Source organism: Sardina pilchardus, chromosome 4 (genome assembly GCF_963854185.1).
Source record: "Sardina pilchardus chromosome 4, fSarPil1.1, whole genome shotgun sequence".
Classification (NCBI taxonomy): Eukaryota; Metazoa; Chordata; class Actinopteri; order Clupeiformes; family Clupeidae; genus Sardina; species Sardina pilchardus.
Genome location: NC_084997.1, coordinates 3,713,599 through 3,739,857, shown reverse-complemented (window position 1 = coordinate 3,739,857; position 26,259 = coordinate 3,713,599). Strand labels below are relative to the sequence as shown.

The following is a 26,259-nucleotide window of genomic DNA, read 5'->3' as shown; positions in this document are numbered from 1 at the left end:
ATCACACTTGCACAGTGTGTTAATGGTGTCAGGCTGGAGCTGCTCCTCACTGCTCAGCCATGCTTTCAGGCCTGGCTGCTGTGACACACAAAGGACCACTCAATCTGCATTAAGATTCTCAATCAAGGAAAGCCCCTGGTAGACCACCCCCCTCACACACACACACACACACACGCACATCATTAAATCAATTAATATCAATTAGTAAATGGGCATAGACTTTGCCGGCAGCCAGCATTCAGAGATGTTCTCCTTAGAGCGACATCTTCATGCTCTCTGAATACTAAACAGAGCAGGAAGTGAGTGTCTGCTGTGTAGTTCACCGAGAGGACCATGCTACTGCAGGGGGAGATTAAAGAGGCGGACATGCATAGTATACACTCTACATACATGCCACACTCTCTGTAGCCGTGAAAAGCTCACCTGTGTTTGTGTGTGTGTATGAACATGGAGGATGTTTCAAATACTGGATTAAATACGCTCACTGATGTCAGGATCCTAAAATGTTAACATCATATCCATGCTAAAACGGCATGCTTGACTTCAAGGCTAAGGTTGTCTGAGGCTTGCAAGCCTGATTAAGTCCGAACAGAGGACAGCTCACAGCATGGCATAAACATCCCATTCTGCAGCCAATTTGTAAGATCATTGTATTACCGCAGCCAATGTTCATAATCTAAGAAAGCCCAGCACTGTGCGAGCTCCTCAGTCTCATGTGAAAAAAAATGTTGTGCGACATGAATAATTTACGCTGCTTAACTTGTGTTCATTTGTGCTGCCAAACAAGTAGCGGCGTTTGCAATGAGATGCAAGCTTAGGGAGGCAAACAAGAGCCTGTGACTGCAACTTGGTCGGCCCCGTTTCCGCTGTTCTCACAAGGAGAGATGAGCACGACGTGGTCAAAACACACAGAGTTCCAGTGTTCTCGATTTGCCATGGCTGTGAAACCAGAGACAAGAGGCTCCACCTTTGATTAATATTTTACAGTCCTTTGACAAGGCAAATGCACTGTACACGGAGAGGGAAAATACGATTAAAAAGTAAGTGCCCTTTGTGAAAAATGCCTTATTTCGACATCTCTTCCGACTGCAGTTGTTGGTTGAAATATATAGAAAGACGGGCATGAAAAATAGATGGGGAATGTAAGTAGCCTGTATGAACTCGAGCAGTCCATCCCCCACCGCCGCCCCTCTGGATTGGCTCATGCCGTTAGTGGGGAATATAGGACACACACACTGTAAGTGAGGTGCTGCCGCTGGATGTCCAGTGGGGATCGGCCTGTTAGCGCAGTTCACTGGGCACCAGGAGGAGTTGACAGCGCAGTGCGCGGATGTGAAGGGGGAAGGGGCAACAGGCCAGAGAGACCCTCCATGCTCCACAAAAATGATTCTGACTGGCGCACCGGTGTCCTAGTGCATGTGGGCTAACTGGGCAGAGTGCTGAGTGGCGCACAGTGGCCGGATGTGAGTCAGTCTTCCAGACGAGCTCAGAGGAAGAGACCGACACTGGAGAAAAGAGAAGCTGGTCCAAGGGAGTGGTCACTCTGGTATTGCTGCACAATTATTGCAATCGCAATATCAGAATCAGCTTTATTGGCCAGGTTTGCGTAAACGAACAAGGAATTTGACTCCAGTTCATCTTTTCTCTCAAGTACTACACTCAACAATGGCATAAAAAGAATAAAAATAAAACTACAGAACAGTGAGAATAGAACAAGGGCAGTAAGGCTATGTATATGAATAAATACAGTATGTACATTTGCAAATAAATAGACAATATATGAACCAATGCAATTACCTACGCGTAAAAACGCAAATAATCGTGCACAGTTAATTAAGTCACATTTGCCGCCTGCTGTGCCACTTCTGGTTGTGTGTGTGGGTGTGTGTAGTGCGTGAGGGGTACAGTGATTCTGATTGGTGAGCTTCACACTGGGTCAGGGCAAAGCCATCGATATCTCAAAGTTGCGACAGCCGTTGACTTCCATGTTAAAGCCAGATTAGAGCGGTCACGTGGTTAGTGGGTAGGCTCAGTAGTTCCCTCGGTCCCTGGTTTACTACGGGATTGATAGCAGCGATTGCATTAATATTTACGGTGAATACTCGATGAAAATTACTATAAACTGCATTTCCACATACATATACATTACTCAATGAAAATGCATTATTATGCACACGACTATAAGTCATGTAGAAAAGTCGTATTATATTCATTCATTCTCAATGGAATAGTTCCCGGATGTGCCGCCATTGTTTGTACACGGGAGTCAACGGTAGTGTCGCAACTTTGAGATATCGATGGCTTTGGGTCAGGGATGCTGCGCTTCTTTCGCACTGGCCGTGCTTACCAATCAGGGGTGGCACAAATTAAACAGACATTTGGAACTGAATGAGATCATTCACATTCAAAAATCAAATCACGAATCGTAATCGCAATCTCAATATATGTCAGACATGGCAATTTGCTATTTCCCCCCAAATGGTGCAGCTCTACACTGCCCCCAGCACTCAGATCATTGGTCAGAGCCATGGCAGCAGAGCAGGGAGCTGCAGGTCCAGATCACTATCTGTTGGTCATCAAAAGGCCGGCCCAGAGTTGGGGGAGCGGGGACGGGCCTGACAGGCATGCTGTGGCAGCACAGGTCAAAGGGCAGTGTCTATTTCCATCCTCTGCACATCACAGCACATCAAAGCACCAGAGGAAGTACTCCCAGAACCCACTTCTCCAAATAAACAGTTTGGGAGGAGAGAGAGAGAAAGAAAGAAAGAGAAAGAAAGAAAGAGAAAGGGAGAGAGAGAGAAAGAAAGAAAGAGAAAGGGAGAAAGAGAGACAAAAAATGACAGAGCAGAAGAAAAGTGAAAAGAGGGAAACAAGTCAGCAAGGGAGATGGAGAGGGAGAAAGTCATTTATTGGCATCAAAATCAAAACACAAAAACGTCAGTTAGCAATGACGGGTGACAAACAGGCATCACGAGGTAATCAATCAAGGCACTCCGCATCGGCCTGTGTGTGTGTGTGTGTGTGTGTGTCAGCCGCTTAAGTAGATCCACACTGATGAAAGGAGAGCGTGTGGGCATGAAGTGGCGCGGCCAGTCTCAGCTCATTGGCTGGCTAATTGGCCAAAGCATCCTTCATCAGCGGCAGGCAGGCAGGCCATCAGCGGAGAGCAGAGAGGGAGCAGCGGAGAGACGCCGGCCCAGACGCCTGGCCACTCCCTCGGCCTCCGCGCGCCACGTGCGCCCCAGACAACAGGAGGCGCGTCCTCCACAGCAGACCAACAATCAGGCGAGTGGAAAGGCTCCGGGGGAATACTCCCCAGCACCAGCCACCTGTCCACAAGCCCCCGTCTCCTCCTACAGAGGGGCACGATGACCACGCCAGCCAGAGAGCAGCACATCAACACCAGAGTTCAACTAACAACCACAAGCACACACACAGCAGGCACTGCACTGCTTTTCAGGACACCCATCTGTGTTGTTTCAGTTCCAGACTAAATATTTATTCTCACATATTTGCTTCTCTTTAGGTCATAATAAACACAAACAAACAAACACACGCCTCATCACAAGGAGGGGGAACATGGAGTCTGTAAGGCTTGTTCCAAACATCAGCAGAGACTCTGAGATGTTGGCAGGCAAAAGTGAGCACTAAGGCCCAGTGGGCTCCTGCCCCTGTTCTGCAGCATAGCACACCACAGGAGTGGAACCGCCACCACGGCGGCACTGGAACCTTGCTTTTTAATCTGGGCCTTTTAGGAGCTCCAGCAGCAGGCTGGGAATGGGGCGCTGGGGAGACCGAGAGAGAGAGAGAGAGAGAGAGAGAGAGAGAGAGAGAGAGAGAGAGAGAGAGAGAGAGAGAGAGAGAACTCCCACTCCTCTGCTGAGGCCCACTTTTATGGCTTCCGGAGCTTCCTCTGTTTACACCCATAATCCCTGGGTGGATGAGTGGAGATGGGGCTGAGTGGGATGCCTCATGGGCCGATGAATGATGCAGAGTAATAGCGGGCTAGTATGCGTGTGTGTGTGTGTGTGTGTGTGTGTAAAGACTATAGTGTGTAATGTAGGTCCCTTCTGCCCAACATTTGCCTTCATTACCAAGTAAAGGAATGGAATTATGAAGGCGAGGCCGTGGAACTTCGAGCCTCTTTACACAGCAACTGACCACATAATGGAAGATCCAGACCCAGACGAGAGGGCAGACAGAAGCACTACACCACCACCACCACCACCACCACCACCACAACGATGATATTAAAGACTACGTATAGCCATTCAAACCACAGTGCCCTCTCCAGCACAATAACTGCCATGATGCCTGTTCATTGTTCCCATGCCAACCCCATAGGTGACTCAGCTGAGAGCTGGAACAGGAGCGCTCTGGCTCTTGTTTTGAGACATGTTTGTCAGCGAGACTCGCATGTCCTCCACGGGCCTCTTGCGGCATCACCGTGAATCATAGAGTGAAGGAGAGCGGGGTCACGCTCACATCACAGGTTCAATCTCAAGTCAAGACTTGATGTGAATTGGGCCATGTCCAAATATGGCTGTAATCGGATGTCAAATCCCATTAGAAGACGCCCTGGGTTTTGGGAGGGAGAATTCCTCGTCTTTTCACTAAGAGGACGCCTCTCCGTCCCTTCCTGGCCAGGCGGTCGTGAGTGGTGGCGTGAATACCTCAGGGGAGGAGAAAACAATAATCAGTTGAATTCAAATTGCTTTCAGTCAGGCAACAAGTCCGGAGTGCGTTAATAATGAGCGAAGGCCTTGCTCAGGCAGGAGTGACATGCGGCAGAGTGGAGTGGAGAGGGAGGCGGAGGAGAGCGGCGCGGCGCGGCGCGGCAGGTTAGCCAAGCGGCAGGATGACTAGACTCCAGCTGCAGGCCAGAAGGGGAGGATATGGTCTGGGGCGCCTCAAGTCACTCAGCATCTCACTAGGGTGGGGGAGGGCTTGGATGAGGCGCGCGACTCACACATCACTGATGCTGCTGCCAATGGAAAGGCATGCGCTGGACTGAAGGTAAAATGAAAGGCAAACGGCTTGCAAAAGCGTGGTTTGTAGGGGAAAAACGAAGTTACGTTAATTACTGAAGCATGCGTGTTCACTTGTTTGGCGAGTGCACACGGCAAGGCCGGGGGGTGCGTACGTGGGAGCGATGATGTATCGTTTTTTTAATTCGACCTGACTCTTTGGGTACAAATGCCAGGCATGAGTCACGCGAATAGTGAGGCTTACAACTCGCTCCTGCCTTCCACAGTTCTGGGTCCTAAACAAACCGACAAGAGGACATTTGGACCAGACCGACCAGCGTCGCTGGCAGCCAAAACATCCAGAGGCGCAACCACGGAGGGGAGAAAAATCCCCTAACATCGCATGTTTGTTTGGACACTAAGTAAAAGCACCCGCAGGCCTCTGGCTCGTGGTGTCTTTGTGGAACAGGTCTGGTGACAGGCGCAAAGAGAGAGCGCTCTCGTCGGCTTTTAGAGACAAAGCCCTCCAACTCTCCAGCCGCAGAGCTGGAGCGAGAGTCCAGCGCGCGCCGGGGCCCCTGTGGACAGCACGCAGAGGAGAGCCACAACGGAACCCAGGCGGAGCCCAGGGGCCACCGGGACAGCCTCCGGGGGCGGGGCCACGGCAGACGTGTCACTCAGCATAAAACACAGCACGCCCCCGTCCCCCGAGCCCTGCAGTCCACTTTTGCTGTTGACAAGCGAGAAGCAGGATTCACACTCTCGCCATGTTCTGGAGAGAGTGAGAGAAGGGGGGGGGGGGGGGGGGGGGACATCAGCAGAGGAAATCAGATTAATCTGACTGCTGCAGCTTGAGATTCTCCTTGGCCTCCACATGCTGTTAGGAGCTGGGGGATGATCAATTTGACAATTACTGCCGTGCGCATTCTTCCCCCCCTTCTCACCAGACCCCTGCCTGCCGTGGTGGGGCCTTTTCCACGCCGCCGCCGAGATCAGCACACAGAATGGCTGCCCTGTCTGCAGAAATGTGTCCACGGCCCGTGTAGCTGGCTGGAATGGCCACGGGCCACACGCATCCCCACCCACACACTTCCATTCCCACTCCCAGATAAAGACATCATCTTAAACATCTTTGGTCACCCGCTGACTGGGAGCAGTGAGAAAGGGAGCGCGCGTGTCATGGCGGAGAGAGGGCCGATCCACAGCTCCACCCAGCAGGCCTCCTCACAGGACATCAGCGCCTGCTTACAGGCATCAACCGAGCTGGCAACAGCGCTGGGGAACCAAAGAAGCCAAATGTATTTGCAATGTGACAAGTGACAACCACAACAACAGCACTGTTTACAAAAGAGCGGCCACCACCACTAAAATAAAGGCAGTGGGCCAGCAGCGCTTAGCTCATTATCGGCTGCATCTCCCCAGGCAAAATGGAACAGAGCAGCAAAATATTTTTCTTGACTACACATACACCCCCCCCCTTCAAACACACACACACACACACACACACACACACACACACCATCTTCCACATGGATCCACCCATTGTAGTCTTTGAAAACCATCACAGCTGATATACACACACAGCATCATTCACACATGCAACCTATGGTTGATTTCACTGGTTAACATAGTCAGCAGAAAAAAAGACTATGAAACTGCAAACCTTTCCATATGGTTTTGGAAACTGCCAGAAGTTTCACAAAATAGAACTGAGACAAGTTTCAGTGGTAGCTTGTGAGGAACAAAATTTGAAGGCTTGACGCTTAAAAAGAAAAGATTTTGCACTGTGAAAGCAAATTTACATATTAATTAGAATTGCCATTTTTATTTAATTCTTTATTTTGCACAAGATGACTTGCTTCCAACTCTTTTGAGGATTGAGCTTAATTCAGGACGAATTGTTTAATTAAAGCTATTTATGGGACAATGTGCCTTTCTTTTCCCTCTTGCCATTCACCCAGCAAAGCAGCATCCCGTAATTTCTGTTCACCCAGAACTGCAGCCATTTTCTGGAGAACACGCAGAATAGTAGCATTATGTGAGTGGTTGAGCAGCACTGAGAAATAAGGTCTTCATCATGTGAGTGAAACGACTAGGGACGTGCCACTGCTCCCCATGTAGGCGGCAGCCCATGAGGGGAGGGAGCAGCGGCCTTGATACGAGCATACGCTTACTTAACCAAATGTGACACAGGCTCAGAGGGCTTATTATGGTGACAATACGTCTGATAAATACATGTCCACACACACACACACACACACACACACACACACACACACACACACACACACACACACACACACACACACACACACACACACACACACACACACACACACACACACACACACACACACACACACACACACACACACACACACACACACACACACACACACACACACACACACACACACACACACACACACACACACACACACACACACACACACACGGGGAAATCTACAGGCCTGTAGTCATCAGGCAGTGCAGTCAGTGTGATCTTTGCAGAAAGCTAAATTGCCATTGATTTGCTGTGGCTAGCGTTGTGCGGGCCCAGCAGGGTTTAGTGCTGCTGCGTAGGGTAAATAAAGAGGCCTGTCCATCACGTCCGGCTGCGCCAGCGCCTCCACACTGAGCTGCCCAAACGCCCCAGCAGTGCGGGCAAACAGTCGCAAGCGCGGGCGTTTGCCGCCCGCCAAGCCCACGCCACACAACACCACACAACACCACACAACACCACACAACACCACACAACACCACACAACACCACACAACACACATCGCTCTACCAGCAGCAGCCTGGAGCCTGAAGCAGGAAGGAATTTCACAGCTTTAGACCTCAAAGCTAAGCCAATATGCACACGATCGGGGATCCCAGATTGTCTTATGAAATCAAGTTATAGTGTCAAAAGTTTTCAGGATATGAGCAAGCAGAAAGACAGAGCCTCCAAGTTAGTTCTTAGCAACTGTGATGACAGTTACACAACAGAACAGCCTCATATTTGGGAAGTCCATACAGTCTTGTAATCATCAATCCTTCAAATGAAACAATAAAAAACGCCTCTCACATGACTAGCTTCAGCACAATCACATCATGACTAGAAGACTCATCACTCCATCCAGTGAACTCTTTTTGCATGTGTGTGTGTGTGTGTGTGTGTGTGTGTGTGTGTGTGTGTTTGGGGGGAGACGGGGGCCTATTTTGTCCCTGCTGTTGCACCTCTGGCTGAGTGGTTGTCCAGCTCTGGGCAAACAGCAGCGTGGAGCTGGAGCTGGAGCTGGAGCTGGAGCTGGAGCTGGAGCTGGAGCAGTGGCAGCTGTGGCCTTGTCTCTCGGTGGGTGCGTGGCTCCACACAGCCCCGGGGCCTCATCCACTTGCTCTCCGTGTGCTAAATGAGGAAGGGGAGGGGGTCGCAAGGAGGAGGAGGAGGGGGCTTTGGCTGTTTTTTGGTGCAGTATGTCGCTGCTAGTGTCTGCAAATCAGGCCTGGAAAAGTCTCGGCATCTTTGTCTTATTTACTCGCCCTCCGTGTTAAATTATTACTGCTTAGCGCAAACGTTACACAACTCAGCCAGCTGGGCCTCCGGTGCAGACAGGAGGAGAGGCTTTTAAGATGCTGAGCTTCTGCCGTTTTGGCTAATGCTAAAACAGGATGCAATCAAGTCTTGCACCAACAGCCACTCTGAGCAGAGACAAACACGTCCAACACCCCCTCCCTCCCTAGTCAGGTGACCCGATGCAGAGCGCCACGGTGCTGTTGTTCAGGAGGAGAGCCTGCAGAGAGGAGCGGGCCGCAGAAGACCGCATCAGCACACCGCACCCGTCACACTGATCAAAGGGCTTCATATTTTTAACTCTGGCTTCTTTGTTGCAATGCCTTCGCCCTGGCACAGCAGACTGAGGGGGAAACCAAGGAACTAAGCGCTCATCAGCCAGAAATGCATCAATTTTAAAGAGTGTATCTTGGCAAAGGACAACTACTGCTTATATTTGCCATCCTTAATCCAGGCTTCACAGACCTACCCTCTCCAACAACAATTATACTTAACCAATGTTAGTATCAAGGGGGCTCTGAATACTGTATGCTGGAGTACATATCTCAACAGCACATTACAGTTTATTAAAGCGTAAGTGAACATTTCTAGTGGGTTTAATTACAGGCTTGTTTTAAAATGTTTTCATTAGAAATGTATAATGATAATCACTGCCGCGGATTTTCTCCTGCTTCACTTGATGGGTAACCTAGGTGACAGCCTGTTCCTGTCTAAAACAAAAGGGCGCTTTGTATCTATGGAAAAGCTTCATGAGCAAACAGACCAATTCATTGGCCATCGCAGGCACCGTGTCCCTCACAATAATGGCCACCCCCTGAGCATGGGCCTGAGCACCAAGAGCTCTTCATTTGTCACAGCCACTCACACGTGAGCAGTGAGGAGCCCTCTCTACTGCACCACAGCATTCTGCTGCATGAGACACACACACACACACACACACACACACACACACACGGCGCTGTTAAAAGCTGGATGCTTAATGTTCCTCTTTGAGTCAGGCTCATGCAAAGCCACTCCACTTCTGTGCCCGGTTCCTTCCTAAGTAATTAGAACATCAAAAGGTTTCAACTCCACGCAGGAATGTCTGCCTGGGAACATCAGTGTGGATTTTGTCCCTGTGCAGACGAAGGCTGCATTCACCCCAACCCTCCCATTACCACCCCACAACCCCAATAGCGGGCGTAGCGACAAACAGATTTATCCGTAGCCAGGGGAGCGATGGAGGGCGAACTAATGGTGACAGGGAGGAGAGAGGGAGCGATGGATGAGGAGAGAAAAAGAGCGAGAGAGAGAGAGAGAACAAAAGGAGAGCAGTTGAGTGCGGCGCTGTCTCCTCCTCCTGCAGGGACCATTCATCTCTGGGCCCAGGGGAGCCGCCGCCGCCGCCAGCACCATGACCAGGCCTGCGTCAGCACACCAGCGGCCTCCCCGCGCCTCCCTTCGCACGCCTCCCTGCGCCTCCCCTCGCACGCCTCCCCGCGCCTCCCCTTGCACGCCTCATGTGTCAGAGGACACTCAAGGAGAAAACAAGTCGCAGACACAAGGTGAGCGAGGAGACAGACCGAGAGAAAGTGATTGAAAACGGAAGAGAAAAAGGACCAAGGTGTGAAAAAGATCAAGAGCAAACATTAAGGTGGCGAGGTGTGCGCGTGTGTGTGTGTTTGTGAGTGTGAGAGAAGAGAGAGAGAGAGAGAGAGAGAGAAAGCGAGAGCGAGCGAGAGCCAGAGAGAGAGAGAGAGAGCGCGAGAGCAAGATGACACCATGATGCAGGAGTGTGTGCTGTGCAGGGCAGGTGGGGAGGAGAGGGCTCCCAGTGAGTGGAGTGGAGTGTGGCGGATAAGATCAGATGAGTGGGTTTGTGTCTGAGGCTGCGTGGCCTCTCTCCCGTATCACGCTGACCTCTCCAGCAGCGTGGCGGAGGTGTGGGACGCCGCGGCCCTGCACAGACCAGGAGCGCTCTGTTTACACTGCAATTACTGCGCCTGCCCTCCAGCACTCATCAATCTCACCACGCGGCCAGATGTTGTTAAGATAATCAGACGGCTCCCTTTTGCCCGCTAAGGTCAGACAGATAGGATCAGCATCAAGTCAAGTGAACGCAAAACAACAGGAGCCCACACACACACACACACACACACACACACACACACACAGCAAAGGAACTGACCTTTGAAGAATGTGTGGTGGCACACCAGACGAAGACTTCAAACTAAAAATAATCCAGAAGCCAATCAGATAAATACTAGTCTGCTCCAATACGACGAGGTTTTGCTCTCGCAGTCTGAGAGCATGTCTGTGCCTTTCACCTGCTCTTCAAGTTCTATCTCATCCTCTCTCACCCTCTCTCTCTCTCTATCTCTCTCTAGGCACCACTACTTCTGCTGCTCTGATAGCGGAGCCAATTGCATGTTTTGACTGGCTGCGGGAGGCCTCTTAAGAGCAGCACTCTAATTAGCATTCAGACACCCCTGTAGAAGTGAGCAGCAGCAACACCCAGAGACGTGGGACCAGGAAACGCAACTGCTCCTGCTGTAAGAGACAAACTTGAATGATTGATAACAAAAGCCAGTCGCCCAACTTGCTTGAGGCCTCTTGAAATCATATTGTGCACATTGTTGTGAAAAGCATCCTTGTCTGCCTCGGCACGTCGGGGCTCGCAACAGAGCGCTCGGCTGCTGCTCGGTCTCAGAGCGGGTTCAAAATAAGCTGTGTGAGATGAGACTGGGGGGGAATCGAGAAACTGGAGGGGTGAGCCACGGCTGCCAGGGGAGGGGGGGGTGGGGGGAATGACAGCGGCCTCCAAAGAGTGGCAGCAGATATGAAAAGCTGAGTAATTTAGCCGATCATGATTCGTTAATCCCAAACAAATGGTAAATATTGAACAACACAGAGGCACAAGCACACGGCCAGACACAGACAGTGATGCAGCCTGAAAGACACGCACAGGCATTTTAAAATCCTGTGCTGGCAACAGGCGTCTTATGGGTGTGATTTCCAACCACATAGGACATTAAAGCTTCTCCCCTACGAGTACCGTAGTAGGAGAAAGAAAGGATGGTGAGAGAGAGAGAGAGAGAGAGAGAGAGAGAGCGAGAGAGGACTGGGATGGGCTGTGAAGGTCATTAGGGAAGCATCAGTGCACTCCCTCCACTCCCTGGCAGCCTATTGTTTAAGCCCAGGACTCGTACAGTATATAGGTCACGAGGTTCAGATGGAGGGGACTGCAGAGTCACTTCATTAAAACCACTAACCATGTTTGTGAGGTGCCCTTTGTTCAGCAAGATCGCTCTTATTTGAGAAAAAGACAGACATAATAGCCAGAGATGCCCTTTACTTTCAGAGAGGATTTGTACCTTCAAAAAAAGAGATAGAGAAAGAGAGAAAGAGACAGAGATAGAGAAAGAGAGAGAGATCAGAGACTGAGGGACTGGGCTAAAAAAGAAGCATTTTAAAATGGTGGCTCTGGTAGCAATCAGTGCCACAAAAACATGCCCCATTCTCACCCATTACTGGGCACCGAGGGTTTACTGCAGTACTAGGCACTTATTAGACAGCAGTAAACAAGTGTGGTCAAAAAAAACTACAATAAGCGCCGAGGCTAAATAAGGATCGTCTTGGGCAACAAAGCCCATTATAGACCATGCAACACCACAAAGAGCACATTTTTCAAGCACCACGTCGAAGGTGCTAAAAACTAATCTGCGCCTGCAGTTATTTGATCGGGCTCCTATTTTAGACATCAAACAGACAGCACGTCATCCGGCGGTTTCTCAAAAATATCTCCTCAGCAGTGTTCCTGGGTGCTGGCAGGAAGCAGGGGGTAGCTAACTCTAGTCATGAGCTGCTCATGGCTCAAGCTGTCACTCACAGGCCAGGGTGAGAGAGTCTGGGACACAACACACCAAAGGCGGGAGTGGGGTGTGTGTGTGTGTGTGTGCGAGTGCGAGCGTGTTGGGGTGAGGTGCGGCTGCAGTGAGGGTGGGGGTGGGGGGTGGCAAACCAATACCGTGGTCTTATTTTACATCACCGCCAGCCACCGGAGAATCAGGACGCAGCCGTTTCGGTGACATGTGCCTCGTCTGCCTCATCAGAAGTGACACGGCTTCACAACTCACGCTTTTTCTCCAAGATAGAGCCCACTGCACACATCACATTGCCAGCCGTGCTCTATCGACTCTGGAACATCTAACAACATGCATAAGCATATAATCCCAACTCAAAAGTGACAGCTTTCAGATGAGAGGAAGAGAGGCAAAAAGCATCTTTTGTGTGGCTACATTTTTTATTGTCAAATTCACTCCACTATTTTCAGATGAGATGTCATACTTATTTTATGAGACTACCACTCCAGATGACACTGCAGTAATTCTGTCCTTAAAAAATGCCAATGAGTTTGTATGAAATATTCACAGATGGGGGTGTGCAAAACTAAAAAAAATCTGTGGTGTCTGCATGAAAGTCTACTACAGCCCTGGGTTTAGTGTTGATTGACATGAACTAGAAAACAAAACTGCATCGCATTCCTACTGCACAGGGCTCACAAGAGACTTTTTCAGGGACGGGGCGGATGTAGAGGAGGGTGAGGAGGGTGAGGAGGAAGAGGAGGAGGAGGGAGGAGGAGGAGGGTGGAGGACTGACATGCTGACAAAACCCAGCAACAAAAACACTGAAGTCATCTCAGCACTAAATTTAGAGCCGCAGCATTGTGGGCACGGAGGACAAGCACAATCTGTTCAATTGGGGAACCTCGCCTCGTCTCCCAAACATTTCTCTTTCGCCTGACAATGTTTTCCATTTCAATTAAATGGTCACCCCGTCAGCAGGCCAGGACTGCACCCGCTCACCGATTCACCACTCTGATGGGGAAATAAAACAACAGCTACATGAAAGGGTTCCACGGTGAAAGCTCTTGAAGAGGTTGCCTCTGATCATTAACCTCATGCTGTTCCACCTCGGATGCTAACGTGCGGAGCAGCACGTTTAGAATGCAGGGCACATTTCTATGCATTTCTAAACAATGTCTCTTAATGTACAGGAATCCAGAATCTATTTAGTGTGGGAGATGGTCTGCTCAGAAAGCACTCATTTAAGAGAAACACTGCTTAACAGAGTCTGGCAATGCCCATCATGCTGGAAGTCTAGCTGGAACCTGAATAGTGAAACCACAGGCTGTATCCCTGTATCCTGATACAAGGGGAATGTTTTGATTGCCTGATAGCAATCTAAGTTGAATAGTTTTTTCAACCCTGAAATGTCTCTGTCACATTAAAAAAAGATATAATAGATGAGCAACGACCCATATTACCTGCGGCACTCCGGGGTAACAGATCAGAGCTGTGTTTTCAGAAAAACACTGCTCAGTCAAATTAAAATGTTCCCATTGAGTGAACAAAGCGCACATATGCCCCACAAACCAGCCTGCACCTGCCGGGCTGAGTGGTTAGCATGCCATCTTTTTTTTTACTTCAAACATTATTTCATTACTCTTCCCCTTTTCCTGTCTGACTTCCAGGCGCACCTGACTCCCATACCTCTGATCTTTATTAATCAGGGCAGCAAGGTGTCAGCAGCACTCCTGCCCAGGTGTCCCAACAGAAGGATGCCAACTACGCAGCACTACACCCTCTTCATCAGAACAGCGTACAGCCATATATGGCCTCAGCACCACATCTACAGTATAGTGCCCCAATGCACTCTCTGTTTCATGTTCAAATTCAACAATTTTTTTATTTTAATAACTGTACCATCTTTAGCTTATTAATAACTAAAGGTGCACCCTTGTTAATAAGACACCTGAGGGCTCTCAAACAAGCTAAGAAAACAAAAAAAATAACTATTATTAATGTATCTCAAAGGTCTATTTCCGGGATGCATAGACACATGAGTTCAGGTCTTATGAGTAAGGAGAATGGGGATAAATGGTGCGCAGTTATTTCTCCAGGCTTCATAGCAGTGCCGTCACAGGTTTGTAGGTAAGAGTATTTGCATTAACTCATGGATTCCCTGGGTTAACCAACCGTGCATTTTAACGCTTAGATTGCGGATACCCAGCAGCAACCGGCCAAGAAATCTAAGCACAATTAGCATGCTGCAGTGTTCAAAGGGCAGCCGGGAAACATGGGCCTCCATCGACCCACGCAACACAGCCTTCACAATCCAGCGTTTGATCTGCCTTGAAAAAGGGCTTATTGATCAAAAGCCTGGTTGCCCACGCGACCTGTGCTCACCTCCAGTTTATCCACAACCCTGATTCCCACCATTGCAGCAGGCTGAGAAGCCAAGTGTCTCTGTACACACAGAGATTTACTACAGCGAGACTATCGCTTTCAAAACACCACACACATACACTCACAAATCAGATATATCTGCCAGTCGATTTCTATTCATGACTTTTTTTTTTTTGCATCCACACGTTCTAGGAGCCTCTCACCCACACACTCGTACATATCACTATTAATAAGCCATGCTCCACGACAAGACCCACTTTTAGGCCGAGTCTGCTTCCATCTCTCCATTTGGAGCAGATCGACCAATAGACCTTGAAGCAAAGTGGCAAGTTGTCTCGGAGGTGTGTGGATACGGGAGGATGACACAGGCTGGCTCGTTCTTAGAACAGTGCCTGGTGGTGACATGGGAATTGCTACGGTGCTCACATTAGAGACAGCGCTCGAAATCCATCAGACGCAGCAGTGGGAGATGGGAAGAGGTCTGGATGGATGGACAGTACCGGGGCCAGTGAGCGGCCAGCTTGTAAAAAGACGGACGAGGCAAGAGCAGATGGCCTTCCTGGCTTCAACAGAACAATGGCTCCCAGGGAATCTGCAATCAGCCAATCGCTGAGGAGTGCAATAAAAAAAACCCAGATGCTAGTGCAGCCTCCGGTGCCTTCAACGTGTGCAATGAAGAACAGGATGGCCAGCATTCAGTGAGTAAGCATGCATGGATGCGTGTGTGTGTGTGCACTAGCAGATATACTGTGTGTAAGGCAGAATAAGGCAGAATAATAAATCAAACACAACAGCAGTTAATAAAGTGCAACTAATAAAGCCTTTAACATTATCCGTTTGAAAAGCATGTCAAATTATCAAATGAAACGGAAACTAGGAAAGAAAAAAATGTTTCCTAACGAGCATCCCCAATGTCCAAACTCCCAAGCTGCTGTGTCCCTCTGTGTGCTTTATGGCAGCGTCTTGTGGGATAGAATAAGGACTGAGCCACAAGCTCCAGAGCTGCTTAGGTGAACACATTACGAAAGCCATCTGCAGCAAGCCTCGTTATACAATCACCAATCCGCAATCCTGAAAACAAACACACATTTTAACCCATTTCCCAACCACTTAGCCTTTCAGACACTCGAAAAATGTGCCCCTGCATCATTCATGAGAAAGGGCCGTTCCATTTGCCCATCCGGACGCAGTCATTAATGCTGTTTTGTTACACTGACAGACACAGTCAAGTGCGATTCAGGCAGAACGGTACAGGTCTGGCCCCAAAACAGGGGAACAGGGTGTGCTTGTGCTGTGTGGGTCTGGTTAACAGGGGACATGCCATTAAGCCCCAGCCTAATGCAGTGGTGGGGTAAGGGGGGGGGTGGGGGGGCAACATAGCCTCTGAGACATGAATAGTATGTTTTCCGAGCTCCACAGTACATCCATATTTGATAAGGCTCTTCTTGCTGATGCAGACATACAGTACATGTGGTGCGTGCGCTGCGTCAGATGATGTACTCAAAGGTGAGGGCATGCTAGTGCTTTTGGAATCTGGAGGTGGACTTGCCTGACACAAGAAATTACTTCAGAGTGAGTGCTCCCAAATGACTGCATGGGTTAATGCACGGCACGCTGACAGACCTGACATGGAGCTGGTGTGCCAGGCCTGCTGCTTCCCCTCAGCGCACAGACACCCTGAAAATGGGTCTAGAAAGGTTTGGCACTCACTGACATATGTGGAGTCTAGGGCTAGGTACCTCCAGAGAAAGCAGGAAGGTGTGCTGTTCACACTCACTATGTGCAGTGCATGTACAGCTTTAAGGGACTTGCCAATGCAAAGACTCCGGTCCCACAAGGTCCCCCCATGACCCTACAGACCATAGACAGAGAAACACAGGAGAACCACGGCTACAGTAGCTCAGCAGAGAGCATCAAGAACTGGGGGGGACCTTGTTTGGTTAGCAGCGGTCAGACCTGTCCAATGAAGCAACAAGAGCCACGAGGGTGCCTCCATAGATGGCTCCATCTGCTGGAGATGATGCCAGTGGTCGCCCGCTCGCCACTCACCAGATCCAGCCGTCAGCCCGCATTTGTCACAGTGACTAGCTACTGACCTGCATCATTTAGCAATGAGGTGAGACGTCATCCACTCAGAGCCCTCTTGGCAAAGAACATTTATGCACATCTTTGAAGACCTATGCAGTGGGAAAGGCCCCAGGCATTGGGTGAGGGAGGGCTAGAGCTGGAGATGTGGGGGGTGCACTTTTCGAAGCCAGTCATCCTTTCGCTTTGAGCAAATATCAGTGTCTTCCTGAGTTCAAAAATAAAAACACAACACTTGTTTGCATATCCTTTGCCAACTGCAAAAGGACTGGACTTGTCTCGGTTCATTAAAGCCTTTAGAATAATAAGCAAGTTAACATCAAACCCGATAACACTCCCATGGTATGATTGGGCCCCTGTCGGTGAAACATGAATACTGATGTAAACTAAGTGAAATCACATGCACACAACACAACCCCAACACAAATCACAAATCTGCTTTTCATTGAAACTGCCATCCATCCATCCAAACAAACAAACAAACAAACACATATAACACTACTTAGTTTAATGCTTTAAACAGATATAGCACTACTACTTAGCCTGATGCTTGTGACTAGCTATTACCATTTCCTGCAGTGTCATATTAGGCCACAGGTTCTACATATCACCAATTTAAAACAGATAGGCCTATACGTGAATTTTATTCTCTTACTGTGTACGGGTATGGATCATCATCATCATGATCATTAAGAGCTAGGGAATTTCGTGTTACATTGGTCAGTAATATTGGGACAAATAGAAGGGTACAATATGTTAATGGGACATGTAAATACAACATCTATACAAATGTTACAGTACATTAGGGTGCTAGGCTACAAAATGTTTAGCATTCAGGAATATATCCTTTATCCTTGCTATCCTTTAAATTGCGAGGCTAGTGAAGATTAACATCACACAGTTATAAAACACATACTGTATACACACCATACCGTTCCAAGACCGACTATAAAATCTGGATTAAGTCTTAAAATGACTGACTGTCATCCCAACAAGGTGCAAAGAGAGATATACGCCTCACCGTGTCCCCACAGACACCTTGTAATAATAACTTCAGAGCTACCACTGTGAACTGAGAGAGACAGAGAGAGAGAGAGAGAGAGAGAGAGAGAGAGAGAGAGAGAGAGAGAGAGAGAGAGAGAGAGAGAGAGAGAGAGAGAGAGAGAGAGAGAGAGAGAGAGAGAGAGAGGCCAATCCGTCAGGGGAGCTTCTCTTAAAAATGTTAAAAAAAAAAGACTTTCACTCACCACAACAATGTGCCTCTTCGTTACTTAAATACCAAAGCCCTAATCATGTGCAGTAAGTGCCAGAGCTCTCCAATTAAGAGAGCGTCCGAGGCAATCATCTCATCTAAAGTCACGGTCACATGAATGTCACAGAAAAATTCTCAGAACTACACCCGCGTCAGATGAAAACCACTGAAATGAGCCTGGAGTGAGCCAGCAACTTTGCTGCGGGGGGGACTGCAGAGCCAGGACAGAAGGGTGTCCATATTGTGACCCCCCTCACTCCGCCGCAGTTGAGTCATGATGTCATCGGCATACTTGATGGTGACGAGCCTTGTCATGTGCGTTAGCCCATTTTACATTTCGCTGTGGGTCCATCGTCAGCATGTTAGGAGGTTATGAAACAGGTTACAAAATCCATGTCAGGAGCGCCCCAAATGCTTCTCCCACCACCACCATCACTACCGAGCCCCATGGCCAGACTGATTTATTTGGAGCAATTACTTGCCTTTTTCCACTTGTCCCAAAAAGGAATTATGCAACAGAAGTCTCAACATACAAATAGAGCCGGCATGAGTAATGGCTGTGACCTGAGGGGCCCAAGTGGGATACACTTTGTGACAGGGAGCCGGGGCAGCTCGGATTTGGCCTTTGGGGGGGGGGGGGGGGGTTACAGTGTGTCTCAGGCCTGCTGGGTTTTAGTACCATCAGCCGGCCCACTACTGAACACCCCCCCCCCCTCCATCTACACCTCCTGGGGCTACAGTGCCACCCAATTAGTCAGCCAGCCACCCCCACTCGCCTCCTCTTCCCTGCGCTCACTCTCTCTCCCACCAGAGACCTAACGAAAGGCCAATACTTCCAGTCCAATAGGTCTACTCTTAAAAGTTACTCGCCGCAGTAAAGCCAAGTTTGAGTCATGCCTTTGCTGCTCCTCACAGCACGCGACTGAGAGTAAGAGTGTTTGGGCTGTTTTTGTGAATTATCCCATTGTGGAGACATGTAATGAGATGACTGCAGCTTAATCATGCATCATGCGGTCACCTAAGAGAGCAAGACTAGGGACCTTTCCCTTTTTTGGTAGCACAACCTTTGGAATGTTTACAAATGCTTCAAATGCTGTGAATACAGCACTATTCAATGATATTATCCTAATACAGATATTTTCATTTTACAGTTTTATCAAAATACTTTAAATGTCTTCTCGTGAATACAGAAAGATGGGAAAGGGATATCTGCAGAACTAAAATCCAAGTATGTCTGACTCTCGACTATGAAACCAACCAGGCCAAGGAGACAACAGGGATCTACACTTGGCACAGAGACAATATTAACCAATATTCAACCCTCAGCCCACCAAGGCACACTGTGCAAATGCAACCAGGAACTACAGTATGTGTGACTTTTAAGGACCTTTTTTTTGTCAAGTACAAAAAATGTATTATGCCCTATATAATACTTATATAAGATGTAAAACCACTGTGCATTTGATGCATTTGACTTCAAGATTAAGGCATATGACAAATTATTCACAAATTATACAAAGAAGCCATTTTCTGTATTTGACCATTTAGTTGATCATAATTAGGTACTACCTATTAAAGAAACACTTCACCGTTTTTTCATATTAAACTATGTTATTCCCTTAACTAAGACGAGTTGATACATACCTCTGGTTCTGGTGCGCGGCGCTACTTTGATAGCACTAAGCTAGCCCAGTTCATTCATTATCCAAACAGACATGAAGTTAGATACGACCAAACACCTCTAAAACATTTCTAAGAAGGTAAGAGGGATAACTACCGTATATTGTGTGGCGGAATAACAATAGACCTCTGAAGTTCGCCTACAAATAGGATCCAAAGCTGCCATCTTTGCCCATATAAGGAGTTCTGGATGTTCATTGAAGCTGCCTATGGCAAATTGCATTGTACTGTAAGCTAGCTCTGGGGTAGCAAAGATCAGTGTGTCATCTTCACCTACCGAAAATCACAGTATCCACTTGAAGGCAGAGGACAAAACGTTGTAGCGCAAAACGTCTGCATTTCCAATTTCTTCGTCACTGTGAGAGTTTAGCAGATGCGAAAAGTCAAAATCTCCATGTCATCTTCCCATAGAAAAAATCTCAAGATACCGGATCTCCTTATTTGGGCAAAGATGGTGGCTTTTTTGTAGGCAAACTTCAGAGGTTCATTGGGAGCAAGTGAAACAAAGTGCAAGAGTGAGGATATTACTGCGCCACACAATATAGTTATCCCTCTTACCTGTTTAGAAATGCACCACGTTTTATTTTGTCTCATCATACTTGGTCATGTGACTATTCGTATAACTGTATTTTAATAGGGAAAACATGGAGGTGTTTGGTCGCTTCTAACTTCATGTCTGTTTGGATCTTAATGAATGAACTGGGCTAGCTAAGTGCTATTAAAGTTGTGCCGTGCACCAGAGCCAGTGAGTGACTAAAGAGGTAAGGTGATGCAAATGCTTGAAGGGAAGGGAGGAACAGACTCCAAGAAAACATGAGTTTTAATATCAATTGAACATCACTTGCTCATAAGAAGCATTGAAAAAATGATACACCCACAACAAAGCATACAAGGGAGATATTTCTGTGTGAGGAAGGCTGCCACAGTTTAGCCATTATCCCCCAAGAAATGCACAATGTTCAGTAGCTGGGATTAGGATGCAGGTATTGGAGTCCAGAATCTTAAGAGCTATCCATAATACAGATGCAACTGAAGGTGGACTATAAGTCATTATTTTAGATAGATCCAAGTACAGAAATATCTTTATATTTTGGAAAAGCTTCTTATGGTCATGAGACCAGAACAAAGCTTTTGACCAATCCACAAAGCTCTGGCCTGATAATGTCAATGCCCAAAGAGACCCCATCCCTAGAACATCATGCTGTAGAGATAGTTTTGTCTGCAGGAACTGGACATGTTTTAGAATGAAAAGGAGCATGAACTGATCTAAATGCTACACTACATTATGAGAAAATCTGCTGTAGTCCGTTGAGGCTTGGGAGAGGGATTACTGTTCCTACCAACAGGACAATTGCCCAAGATCAAAAAGATAAAGCAACAATGGACTGGTTAAAAAGCAGTAACATGAATATTCTAGAACGGCCTGGTCAAATCGCTGATTTTACAATCCTAGTGAGAATCTGTATGCTACAGTAAAGCACTGCCAATCCATCAAGCTAGATGTTCTGTTGAAATCCCATCAAGAAAAATATGATGCTGTCTCACTCATTGCTGTTATTGCAGCAAAGCAGTTCACTGCCAAGAAATCACGTTAAGTGGATGAATATTTATGCAAAAGGAATTCTTTGTTTTTGCATAAATTCTAGTATTAAGACAAATAACTTGTTTAGCCCTCAAAACTGTGCTACAGCCTCGGTGTTAACTATGGAAATGCTGAATGGGAAAATGTGTGGGTTTTGTAAACCAAAAAAATTACTTCCAGAGGTTTTTATACTTTTGCAAGCCACTGAATGTTATCATTAATTTATCACAGAAAAAGTTCAAATGTGAGAGAGGTGATTCATATTCCTTTTTCTTCTGGGTCCAGAGGCATTTCCGCCGAGATTCTGTGTTTTGGCTTTCCAAATCCGCCAAACTTCAATCGCCTTGAAATATTTTGAAAGATCATATTTTCAGGGTAGAGTTCAAGGAGTAAAGATAAGCCAAAACGAAACGCTCTTGCAGAGGGACACACATGGACTAGTCTCCAACGGCGGTTTAATAACAGGATGCTGCTAACTGCTCCTCTTTCTCCATCATTATTTCTGTGCATCATACCATACATTAACAAGAGGCCTCAACTGCCACTCTTTGCATTTAGAATTTCCCTGCAGACAAGTGCAATAACATTAGTGCTGGTAGCATGCACTGGACAAATACTGACTGCCAGGTCAAACTGCCTTTCAACAGTCTAAAAGTAGAGTCCGGACAATACACCAGAGTGGATGGGATGTGTTGTAGAGCCATGGCTGCAGTATGCAGTGCTTCTGTGGGCATGAAGGTCATGTGTGCAGTATGCAAAGAAACCCTAACAATAATGTAAAATTAGACAAGTAGTTTAAATCATTTAAGCCAAGGATCAATTGCCGTCTGACCCATTGTATATACAACCACAATGACAAATGTAACAACCACAAAATATTGGCTTGTTTTGTTTGGTCCAGTTAACACATGAACCAAAATGTCTGCATCAAGAGTGCTACACTCTGGGGGCATGAACATGGGGGATCATGAACATGCCCCCAGAGTAGCACTGTAGCACTGGGAACTCTAGCTGTTGGCTGCAGCAACTCAGGCTGGGTAGAACCGGTCGTTTTCTTTTTTTTGTATCAACAGTTCTAGGTGACCTAGAGAAACAGAGATCTACTGTATGTCAAAAGTCACCTGAATTCTCTTTAAATGTACTTAAAGCAGAACTGAAAAGCAACCCATCTCTCGCTACAGTGATGTCCAAAGGCTCCAACATGCCTAGCAATTAACTGCCCCATGATAAGAGATGTGTCCCAGGTCATGCAAGCATGAGCCTCACATAGGAAGAATTAGTGAACCAACTAAATAGGTCTAATTTTTGTAAATAAGAGTTGGCAATTTGGCAAATATGTTTATTCAATTTCTCCAGCCAAAAAAACAGATACACACAATTATGGAAAAGATGTAATACATGAATATGCAATTAAAGCCAAACTGGGCAAAATAACTCACCTTCTGGTGGTCTTATGCAGGCTACACTATATGGACAAACATCTTGGGACAACTGGTATTTACAGTACACCTACAGGAACTTTTAGAACATCTAGGGATGCACTGATTGGGAATGTCTAGGCCGATATCAATTAGGGCTGCACGGTTTGGGGAAAATGTCTAATTTGACAGATATTGCAGAACGTCAATGAACTCATTCAGTTCAATATGTCTGTTTAATTTGTGCCACCCCTGATTGGTAAGCACGGCCAGTAGGCTACGAAAGAAGCGCAGCACCCCTGACCCAGTGTGAAGCTCACCAATCAGAACTACTGCACCCCTCACGCACTACACACACCCACACAACCAGAAGTGGCACAGCAAGGAGGATGACATGATTATAAAAGCCATAAATGTGACAGAATTAACTGTGCACAATTATTAGCTTTTGCAATTAGGCAATTCCATGGGTTCATATTGCGACTGCAATAACTGTGCAGCTCAATATCAACATTGATGTTTAAAGCAACGATTTGGCCATAACCAATGCTGATATTGATTATGTTTTATCTATTTACACTTTATTTCTGTTGTTAATCATACCTTTTACTGGCAGACAAATAAAAATATTTAAATAATATTAAAAATAGCATTCAAGTCTTTCAGACCCTAATAGCGCTATATCTGAACATGCAAGTTTGCTAGCATTTAGCTAGTTCAGAATTTCAAGCAACATAAAAGTCAGTCTCTGCCTTTAGTCGTATTATCGGTCAAAAAGTAGTGATGTGATTGGCAAAGGTCGAAAAGTCAGTCATACAGCACACAGCACAGAGTATGGAGTGATGATTGTGGAGTGTGTCTGTGGCATTTTTTGAGAAATTCTAGAATTTTCTAGATTCTAGGAAAGCATCAGTAAGGTCAGGCACTGATGTTGGATTAGGTCTGGTTCGAAATCTCGGTTAGTTCATTCCCATGTTTAATGGGGTTGAGGTCACGGGCAGGGCTCTGTGCGGGCTAGTCAAGTTGTTCCACCACCAAAGTCACACAACTACGTCTTTATGGACCTTGCATTGTAATCCTATGACACCCTATGATGTGATCACACACATATCATGTGTTCCTCATAGCCTACCAACAGTCAAGGCGCTAGAATCAACAACATTTAGGCCTGCTGTCAATGCTGGCTGGCATTTAACTTCCAATGGTTAAAACGTGGGCTTTTGGTCAGATGCTGGAGGGAAGCATGAGGGTAATTTGACTTCCAACAACTCCATCCTTTAATTTAACTCACCACAAGTGGAATGAAAGCCAGGTGCATTACATTCTGGCTCTGTAGCCTAGGCTATGCAGTGTTCCATGCCTGAGCGAACACTGTTCACTGGGATGCATAGTCGCCCCAGATGATATTGCCAAAAAACACAGAAAACAGACGTCATTAAGTAAAGTGTTTCTGTAAAAGGCAATAGGGTACGACCGGTTTCCATCTATTAGACATACGAGGATAGATTGCTGTAAGGCCCTGAGATTATTTAAACTTTGTTTATTAAGTAAGTCATAACTAATATATAAATAACTTTCGGTTTGTGCCAAGCTTCTAGTAGCCTACCCAAATATCTCTTATTCTTAAGGATATTCGCTGGGTAAATTTACCATCAATGGAATCATGTTTTGCTTGCAAGATCTTCTCGTGGTGCCACAGCGCTGTAGCAAGACATTTACAGGAAAGCGGGAAATAATCAAGTTGTCCTACACAGATGGTCTGACTGACAACTTGTCCCCAACCCATAACATGATGCGAAACCAAACTAAGGGACGTAAAATACATTTTACGATTAGACAGACGCTGCGTTAGAGAGAAGGTAGAAACCGATGGTATTCAATGAAAGAATTGTCGCATTCTGTTCTCTCAATCTAGGCTACAGCCTGTTATGCTTCGCTGTTATGGTAGCATAAACCACATCCTTTCATTGCAGCTAACCTAGCGAATCGTTTAGCTTAGCCAAATAGCTCGTTCGTGGGACTCGCATGGACTCTGCATTATGACAATGAAGTGTGTCGTACTCCCCCGGAACGTCTACAACACAATGTATCTCTTTCAGGAGGAAAAGAGTTGCTACACTCATGCGGTAGCCGACCGACCTAAGGCTTTTTTATTCAATTGAGTGGCGTGCTATGCAACAGAGCGCTGACAGCTTAGGAAACAATGTTTTGTAGCTGCTTGAAAACGGTGACACAAATAGAAATACTCGTCGAGTTGAGACCGTTGTGCGTATTGAGGACTTCTTAGTTTTCATAGCTTTTAATTTCACCAAACGGTTAGTTTGGGTGCGAGTAAATATTACATAAACACAAACGGAACGACAGTAAAATAACCTATTTCTAAAAATATACCTGTAGAACAAAACACATCAATGGGGTTACTTACAGAGTTTCTTGCCGTGTTTGCGAATGCTTCAGGGATTATTTGGTGGTTACTCGTTGCCCATCCGTTTCTACTGCACAGAGCGCCTCTTGTTTGCAGCTCAGTCGCTACGTGTGATTGAACGTATTCGAACCGCTCGACGTGAGGCACACACTGCATTTGATCAGACGGCAGCGGCCTAAGATACACTCACGGGGTCGCTCGTCAAGAGCGAGTAACGTGGTGAGAGAAACACGTCGCCATTGGATGAGGGACAGTCTCAAACACTCCCGTCTTGAGAACTGGGAGTGCGCAAACACCAAAACTGGACTCTGTACTAAAATATGATTGGATTGTCTCCGGAAGGTGGTTACCTAGTGTTGAAGAATGATTGGATGACAAAATCGTGACAGAAGGAAACGGCTATCCTATCCCAAGAATAAAGTGGATGTGTGGGCACTACACCACACCACAAAGTATTATGCATTTGCACTTGCATTCCATAGAAAACATTTACAAACAAGCGTGTGTCCATTCAGTTGACACATTTTCAAAACTCTAAACACAGTTAGCACAGCATCGGTCTTTTGTGGCCATACCATTCACACATTTCATGTTGTTTTCACACAGTATGCAGTCAGTGAAAAGATTTTCACAATGCTTACATTTTCTTAACAGACAAACTATACCTCCCAACAAAATAATGGATCGTTTTTGTATTATTTTCAAATGTTCACATACAACATCCCACAATAGTTAAAACAATATTCCAAACCTTAGATACAGTATAAAAACCTCTGCTTTTGCAATGTTATCAATTCAAAAGCAATATATCTCAGCTGATAATAAACAAACAATCGAATAATTGACACACAGATGATTTATGTTGTGTAAATTGGGCCAACCACAGCTGATTCCAGTCTGTCTTAGACTCAGTGGCAGGGGTTATTGCTCTCTATTACATTGACACTTACACAGTAAAAAGAGGAGGTGATGCTTTTGGAAACAGAAACAAAAAAAGACAAACACTGTAATGTCTGGACGAGGAAGAGTAAGGTAAGGGGCCCAGGGAGAAGAGCAGGCCCAGTGA

General features: G+C 46.8%; 1 protein-coding gene across 2 annotated transcripts in view; it reads right to left on the bottom strand.

Annotated features, from left to right (window-relative positions):
- Positions 1 to 25,424, bottom strand: part of adarb1b (adenosine deaminase RNA specific B1b) — a 105,916-nt gene extending 80,492 nt beyond the window's left edge. For both annotated transcript variants that reach the window (XM_062533752.1, XM_062533753.1), the window contains exon 1: positions 25,194 to 25,424. The gene's annotated coding sequence lies outside the window, so the exon portion shown is untranslated. The remainder of the gene's footprint in view (positions 1 to 25,193) is intronic.
- Between the last annotated feature and the right edge of the window lie 835 nt (positions 25,425 to 26,259).